At 45.2% G+C, this 9059-nt stretch overlaps 2 long non-coding RNA genes across 2 annotated transcripts; one reads left to right on the plus strand and one right to left on the minus strand.

Moving 5' to 3' along the window:
- The first annotated feature begins 730 nt into the window (after window positions 1-730).
- LOC139837519 (uncharacterized) lies at window positions 731-1580 on the plus strand. The gene is made up of 3 exons (XR_011754008.1): window positions 731-899; window positions 993-1103; window positions 1221-1580. It is a non-coding gene; the product is annotated as an uncharacterized lncRNA (long non-coding RNA).
- A 4631-nt stretch (window positions 1581-6211) lies between these two features.
- LOC127338169 (uncharacterized) lies at window positions 6212-6664 on the minus strand. Its single transcript, XR_007874220.1, has 2 exons — window positions 6590-6664; window positions 6212-6500 (listed from the first exon to the last, which is right to left on the minus strand). It is a non-coding gene; the product is annotated as an uncharacterized lncRNA (long non-coding RNA).
- Between the last annotated feature and the right edge of the window lie 2395 nt (window positions 6665-9059).

Below are 9059 nucleotides of genomic sequence, written 5' to 3' on the forward strand. Positions count from 1 at the left end.
CCAAGCCGCGAAGAATCTGCCTGACGACTATTTACGTGAACTTCGTAGGCAAGCACTCGCGTTCAAGAACAGGAAAGAGTTGGCGGAGAAGAAAGCCTTGAAGGACGAGGCCGAGTCAAAATTAGAAAGGGGGAAAGAAGTTGCCCAGCTCGGGGAACAAAGTAAACAATCGATCGCCCCGCTCATAGTGCAAGCCGCCGATCCGGATGCCCCCGATATCATAGCAGCTGCGGCAAAGACATGGATTGACTGTAACGAGTGCCAGAGAACAAGCGGCCGAGTTAGGTATCACTCTTCGTGCACTGCTAGGCCTTGATGAGGCGCCAATGAAGGACGTAGTATTTACATATGTGAAGAATGGCCCTCTCGTCGAGCCTGCGTAGGAAGAGGATCTACCTCGACAAATGCTAGGTCTGCTAAATTGGTACAAGGGTTACATAAAACATAAAAACGCCAAAGAGTATATCTATGCGGAAGTTAGATATGAGCATCACTTCAAACATTACTGGGTACAAATTCCTCCGAGTGAATTGTTCCAGGCTGTTCACTCTGCGCGACCTCGACAAATCTATCATCAGTTGCTACTTTCTGTAAGTTATTTATTAATTTCTACCCCATCTCGTTCATTGCCGGCCTGCACTATATATATATATATATATATATATATATATATATATATATATATTGTCCTAACTATCTTGTTGTGTACGCTATATATTATGCAGAATGAAGAAGCGGGAAATGCGAATAAGGAACATCCATGATGTTGGGTTCATTGACCCACACATCGTTAATTCATATGTGTTAGAACACCACCCCGCCGACGTGGAGGATGACCTGTGGCGGTTTATTAGAAAACAGCAACAGAAAAGTGATATTCTATTTCCTTACCATTTTGGGTGAGTGTTTCTGTCTTGAGCACATTCTCTTTTGTTTATGGTATATGGCTAATCGATGAGTTATGCATGACTGTGCATGTATCGTGTCCGCAGGTTCCACTGGATTCTTATGGTAATTAAAGTTCAGACCTCCTCAGTTCTCGTCCACGACTCTCTGAATATGGATCCGGCGATTTGGGGCGACATGAGAAAAATGATGCAAAAGTAATTATTTTCATTCATTTGCGCTCTATATCGATCGGCCTATTTCGTTCATCATTTCCTAATATCAAGTAACTAATTAATAACTCTCTTGTTTATTTAATTTTCTTTGCCTCGTAGGGTTTGGAGACGGTTCGTAGATACCAAGGTCGGTGAATTCAAAAAGGAGCTACATTTTAAAATGGCAGTGCGGACGACTGGGGATATTCAGCCACCGGGGACCAATCTATGTGGATACTATGTTTGTGAGAGGATCCGGAGATACTGCAATGAGCGGGACCAGACGTGTGAGAACAACATCCTGAGGAATAACCTCCGGAAGACGCTTAGTCCAGAAGCTCGCTTCCGACCACTTCAAGAGGAACTAGCTGGATGGTTGGCGAGGGAAGTCATCGATCCTAGAGGAGAACACTATTACGATGACGTAGAACTTTATATGCACCAGAATTTGTAACTAACTTGTTCAAAATTGTATATGGTCATCCGATATTGAATATATATTGTATATGGTCATCCGATATTGAATATATATTGTATATTCCTCTTGAATTCTTTTTGGTTCTAATTTCAAATTTGTTTGAAATTGTACATTCATATGCATGTATGTATACAGTACCGTAGAATATGTGAAACTCCTTCAAAATTAAAACCCAAAAGAAATAAAACAATACAAATTAAAAAGAAACCAGATTTAGGGGGAGGGGGGCTAAAACCCTAAACCCTGACCGCGACTAAAGGTCCTCCGCCCTGGCGCTCCCCTGCGGCCCACGTGGACGGGCCTTTAGTCACGGTTCGTAAGGAACCGCGACTAAAGGGGGGGGGGGGCCTTTAGTCGCGCTGCTTTGGTCGCGGTTGGGCCACCGCGACTAATGGCAGTTGCCAACCGCGACCAAAGCCCTTTTTTCCACCAGTGTACGTACCAAATCCGTTTAGTTTCAGTACGTGGCACAGCCTTGCATGCTTATATCCAGTAGGTAGCTAGTTTAGATTCAAAATAAATAGCTTCGCTCCTAGCGTCCCTTGGGGGATTTTATGATTATAAAATTCCCCGTCCCATCGCGCTAGGAAGGGAGACGTGGGGTTTCTCTTCTCGAAGGCGGTGTCCCTAGGTCGACGATGGTTCCGATGGTCGTGGATGGCGCAGCTCCGTGTGGTGCGGCGGAGATGGCGTGGCCGCCGCGGGGTGGAGCTGTGGCCGATGGGGTCGTCCTCCCGGCCCAAATCTGGTATTGGGAGGGCCAGGCCTGGGCTTGACTACGCCATCTTTGGTGGATGGAGGAGTGGCTCGAGCTGTGGGCGGCAGTGACATCGGCGTGGCTAGTATAGCACGGCCGGATAACCCTAGCGTCCCTTCGTCCAGAGCCCATACCCTCCTCCCCAGCCACCGTCGGCTTCCGTTGGCAGCAGGCTTGCCTCTACTCTTGTGCTAGGAAGGGAGATGTGGGGTTTCTCCGGCCAGAGGCGGTGTCCCTAGGTCGATGATGGTTCTGGCGGTGGCACGCCATCCTAGATGGCGCAACTCCGAGTGGTGTAGCGGTGATGGCGTGGCCGCTTGGTTTTGGGGTGGAGTGGTGGCTGATGGCGACAAAATGTTGTCCCAGATCTGGGCATGCGCGGGCTAGGCCCGTGCTTGACCGTGGTTGGTGATGACGTCGACGTGTCTACTGTAACACGGCGACATGAGTTTTACGAGCCCGCATTGGGATCGGCCTAGCCAGGTGGGCCTGGTTTGCTCTAGATGCGGCGTGATGATGGTTACCACCAATGGCTGTAGAAGCTATTTGGTCGTCTTCCTTGGATGTGTGCATGTGTGTTCTAGAGAGAGAGACACGAGTGATATGTGAGTTTAGAGATAGAAGAAGGAGCTGCGTGATGCAGCTCCAACAATCGGTATCAAATCCTAAAGATCGAAGACGGTGGTGGCTGCTCGGCGGACTCCATGCGAGATGGAGGCTGATAGCGCGAGGCCATTAGGAGGAGGAAGCCATGATGGGCGTATCGGAGCCGTCTTCGACATCAAGAGGAGGCCATTGAGTATGGCAAGACGATGTGGTGACCAATGCCGCGACAGCATCGTCGACGGCAGAATGGCTATGGGTGATCCGTCTAGTGACGAATGAAGAACAAAGATTAGGAGAAGATTGTTTGCTTTTAATCTTGATTTTCGTTTTTAGTTCTGCATGTAGTAGTCGTTCAGCAGCAGGTGAAGCTCCACTCGATCACCTAAAGCGAGATGCTAAGCTCCATGTCGTGCGGTGCAACGCGTGATGCATGTGTTCTTTCTGATGCATCAGGTCGTGAGAAGCGGCAGATCTGTGATTTGTGAAGATTTGGAGCCGATCCATTGAGTAGTGGTTATGTAGAACCGAGTGAATTGGTCACTCATCTAGTCGTAGGATAGTTAGTTGCATGCAAGGAGTTTGTTAGCTAGGATGTGCATGGGTTGGCCTAATCGTATGGTAGTGGCATGTGTGCGTGAATGCATGATCTCATCTCGCTAGGAGGTGTTAGTGGGCAGTGTGCGTCCAGGCTTTGCCTATTTAAGTCCATGTGAGTACTGTCCAATAATGTGAGTACTCTAGCAATCTAGCTAGCATAGCATCATTGAACAATTAGAGGCCACATTATCCCATTACTCCTAGAAGACATGCTTTCCCATGCCTGCCAATGTTAACATCTTTTATCCAGTCATCCTACCTACCAGTACTTGGACATAATTGTCATTAGTTTTGCACAAAACTTTTGTGAGATTGAAGTTGTCATAGAGTAGGTTGATAAAGCCTGAACCACTTTTTTTAAGACGACTGCTTTAGTAGCGCTAGTTGCTTGAACTGTTAGTTTGTCACACGTCCAGTCGAGGTCGGTAATTAACCCCACCGCAAGTATTTCTCTGTTAGATCTTCTCGACCAATTTGCAAAATATTCCTTATTAGTTTGCTTCTTCTATCACCGGTTCAGGTCATGGTTGCCTTGGGTGTTAGCCAGATTAGAACCAAGAAGTACCAGAACACCGATGGAGGCCCGTGAGACAATATGCTAGTTATGTGAACAAAGACATGATCACCGATGGAGGCCCGTGAGACAACGCCACCATCCCCAGTTGGAACAAATACATGATCAAGGTATGACATGGTATGCTTCTAGTTGCAGGTTGTCGGCGGAGTCCAAGAAGAGAAGCTCTGGGACAGTCCTTCATCATTCGCGTGGCCCTATCTCGAAGTGACACTTCACACCGCCGGAACGGGAATGCTCAGGTCTTGCGTATGCTCCGGCAAACTGGCATGCCTATGTAGGTGCTATGGTGTTGTCCGAAACTCACCGACGGAGTGAAAACGCCAAGCTACGGTGGACATGCAACTGTACCAATGTTCTTTTAAATGGGTTCTAAAGTAAAACCGGTAGGTAGCAAGCGGCGTTATCATATTTGGCGGATGCACATGTACACTTACTTGGCTGATGCATCTATCTAGCACGTGGTGTGCACTTGCCAGTCCATTCTATGTACGACTACACTTGACCTCAGCGGAGTAGGCTAGACTGGATCAACTTCCATAAACACAGATAAGTGTAGGTAGAGTTCATGGATTCGATACCACTTTTTTACTTCATTAATCAAGAACTAAGCATTTGTAGTGTTCATGGCAGATATAAATTAGTGCTACTAATAAACCAAACGAAACTAGGCACTTGTGTTACTAGCTTTAGATAGCCGGTGCCGGTTAGCTATTTTTTACTTAATTAATCAAGAACTAATCATTTTTAGTGTTCTTGGCATGTTCGAACTAGTGCTACTAATAAGCCAAACGATTAGATATTTTTTACTCAATTAATCAAGAACTAAGTATTTTTACTATTTATAGATTTAAATTAGTGTTGCTAATAAGCCAAACAAAATTAGGCACTTGAACTAACTAGCTTTTTGCTAATAAGCCGGTGCTCCTTAAATATGTACTTCCTTGCAAATCAATTTAGGACTGTTAGCTAACTATCTAATAACCATGGAGCGATCACCATGGACGGAGCCAGCTCCCAGCAATCTGGCACAGCCGCCCGGCACTGGGTTACTGCATATGAATTAATCGTGATATTTAGCTCGGGAAACTCCGGCCGGCGTCGCTGTACATAGGCCATGCCTAGGGTCATACACCCAGCTGGGCCCGCCACTAGCAATCACAACGTGTAATAGGTGCAAATCAACTTTTCTTTTGAGGGAAAGGTTCAAATCAACTAATCAATCTCATTTGTAATTAATTATGGACCTCTAAATTAGCAGTACTGATAGTCAAACGTTGACCCGGGTAACATGTACCACAAAAATCTTCAATCCCACCATCAAGCATGAACCATGGCACCAAAATAAACAAATCCAGCAGAAACAGCTCAAACCCCAGCCCAACAGAGACAAAAGTAGCTTGGCCCAAGTACGAACGGTCCAATACCGAAACCAGGGTAGCATAACTTGTTTGGCTGTAGAAGCATTTGCAATATTTAGTCCCACCTTGCTAGTCTAGAGAAGTGGAGATCAGCTTATAAGGGGGCATTTTGTGTGGCTCTTAGATAGTAGTATAAGGACATGCAACACACCGAATAGCGCGTGCGCTCGCGTGAATATTCGCGACTTAAGACTTAAGACTTAAGACTTAAGACTTAAGACGCTTGGCGCCAAACAATATTAGTTTTTTTTTTGGAAATCCACGTATATGCTCATTAATTGGTCGTAAATAGCATATTGTACCCCTATTGCTGCAAGTCCCGCCACAATAGCTATACCTTAACCACTCTTGTCGCGAGTAAATTTAGACTGTGTTCTTGTTTTGCATCAGGAGTTTGACAAGAGCTCCTTTATATTCGTCTTCATCTCATGCTCCGCGAGAGGAGATGAGGTTGGCACGCCGCGGCCTCACGCAGGTGAGAAACCTCGCAACTCTTGAGTTTTTCGCCTGCGCGTGGTATACGCTGAAGAATCTCTCCCGTTGATTCGTGGAGCTGCAGTCCTGTCCTGCATCCGATCGTCGATCGTTCCCTAGCTAGATGATACTGAAACTATGATCCTTATCCTGTAGGTACTAGTTTCTGAACTGACATCATCTCTGTACATCGACCATGAGTACTTGCAACAGTAGTGATCTTACATAGATGGTTTATTCAAATATCAGTAGCATATCCTATTGAGAATTACATGACCTCATTAGGCTCGATGAGGATCAATCATCTGAATATCTGATATGTTCACTGAGGATTTGGTGGGCGGCTGTTCGCTGCGGAAACTCTAGAGCCCCACTCAAGAAGCTCCTTACTAGTGTCATCCTTGTGTACAATTACCTCTATAAAGCACAAGCAATCCTTGTTAGGTCCTAGAGATGCCTCAATCGCCTTCTTCAGTTCCTCCTCTGTTCGGACCTACAGACACAAGTGTCAAATGTCATTGAAATGCGCTATTTTAAAATGTTTTTAACTGTAGAAATACAATTTACACCTGCATCACCAACCTTTGCAGTATAGCACTTGCCCTCGCCATTATGGAATGCTTCCACCACGCCAGTGTAGTTCCAGATTTTGACGATTATTTAGTTGATTGACACAAACAAGCATCTTAGACGTACATGCATGGATTTCCTGGCCAGGTGCCCAGTGTGACGAATTGATGTCATCATGATAATGGAAATGTTTTGCATGCATTTTGTGACAGGATGCATGTATTAGTACATATCATACACCGCGCACTAGTATGACCGATGCACATGCATGTACATTCACTTTGCCGATGCCATGCATCTATCTAGCATGTGGTCTATACTGGCCAGTTCATTCTATGTACGACTACCTGAACTGAACGGACGCAAACATGCCATATTTCATAAGTTGTGGTATCTCCAACCCTTCTGATTAGCACCATTTTTCAGAACTTTTCTACTCTGGTGGATGACACACTTTATGTTGGTGACAAACTATTCGGACAATAAGCATTAAGAATATCGCCATCAAGGTAATACGTTCCTTTCAACACTCTAGCGCATAAGGATGCATGCCTCTAGCACTAGCTAGCATAGAATCATTGAACAATTAGAGGCCACATAATCCCATTACTCCTAGAAGGCATGCTTTCCCATGCCTGCCAATGTTAAAAAAAAAAATGAAACCGTGTCTAGGAGGAACTAGACACTTTTTGATATAGTATAAGCGGGACTCGGCGTGACAATTCCAAAATTCGTCCCTGACAGGAATCGAACTCCGGTCGTTGGGGTGCGCCACTGCGACCCCAACCACTGGGCCAATGTTAACCTCTTTTATCCAAGCCACCAGTATTTGGACATAATTGTCATTAGTTTTGCACAAACCTTTTGTGAGATTGAAGCCTGAACCACTTTTTTTAAGACGACTGCTTTAGTAGTGCTAGTTTGTCACACGTCCAGTCGAGGTCGGTAATTAACCCCACTGCAAGTATTTCTCTGTTAGATCTTCTAGATCAATTTGCAAAATATTCCTTATTAGTTTGCTTCTTCTAACACCGGTTCAGGTCATGGTCGCCTTGGGTGCTAGCCAGATAAGAACCAAGAAGTACCAGAACACCGATGGAGGCCCGTGAGACAATATGCTAGTTCTGCGAACAACGCCGCCATCCCCAGTTGGAACAAAGACATGATCAAGGTATGACATGGTATGCTTCTAGTTGCAGGTTGTCGGCGGAGTCCAAGAAGAGAAGTTCTGGGACAGTCCTTCATCATTAGGTGGAGAACGGTGGCCCGGTCTTCCTCGCGTGACCCTATCCCGAAGTGGCACTTCACACCGCCGGCACGGGAATGCTCAGGTCTTGGGTAGGCTCCGGCAAACTGGCATGCCTTTGTAGGTGCTATGGCGTTGTCCGAAACTCACCGGCGGAGTGAAAACACCAAGCTACGGTGGACATGCAATTGTACCAATGTTCTTTTAAATGGGTTCTAAAGTAAAATCGGTAGGTAGCAAGCGGTGCTATCATATTTGGCGGATGCACATGTACACTTACTTGGCTGATGCATCTATCTAGCACGTTGTGTGCACTTGCCAGTCCATTCTTTGTACGACTACACTTGACCTCAACGGAGTAGGCCAGACTTGATCAACTTCCATAAACACAGATAAGTATAGGTAGAGTTCATGGATTCGATACCACATTTTTACTTGTTAATCAAGAACTAAGCATTTTTAGTGTTCATGGCAGATATAAATTAGTGCTACTAATAAACCAAACGAAACTAGGCACTTGTGTTACTAGCTTTAGATAGCCGGTGCCGGTTAGCTATTTTTACTTAATTAATCAAGAATTAATCATTGGCATGTTCAAACTAGTGCTACTAATAAGCCAAACGATTAGATATTTTTTACTCAATTAATCAAGAACTAAGTATTTTTTTACTATTTATAGATTTAAATTAGTGTTGCTAATAAGCCAAACAAAATTAGGCACTTGTACTAACTAGCTTTTTGCTAATAAGCCGGTGCTTATTAAATGTGTACTTCCTTGCAAATCAACTTATGACTGCTAGTGATCTCAAAAAAAAAAATTATGACTGTTAGCTAACTATCTTACAACCATGCAGCGATCACCATGGATGGAGCGCGCCAACTCCCATCAATCTGGCACAGCCGCCCGGCACTGGGTTACTGCATATGAATCAATCGTGATGTTTAGCTCAGGAAACTCCGGCCGACATCGTTGTACATAGGCCATGCCCGGGGTCATACACCCAGCTGGGCCCCGCCACTAGCAATCACAACGTGTAATAGGTGTAAATCAACTTTTCTTTCGAGGGAAAGGTGCAAATCAACTAATCAATCTCATTTGTAATTCATTATGGACCTCTAAATTAGCTGATAGCACTGGTAGAAAAACAGGCTTCCAGGAAGCCCCATTAGTCGCGAAGCTATAGGAACCGCGACTAATGGTGTCTTTAGTCGCGGTTCGTGTGGCGAACCGCGACC

Source organism: Lolium perenne, chromosome 3 (assembly GCF_019359855.2).
Source record: "Lolium perenne isolate Kyuss_39 chromosome 3, Kyuss_2.0, whole genome shotgun sequence".
NCBI classification, from domain to species: Eukaryota; Viridiplantae; Streptophyta; class Magnoliopsida; order Poales; family Poaceae; genus Lolium; species Lolium perenne.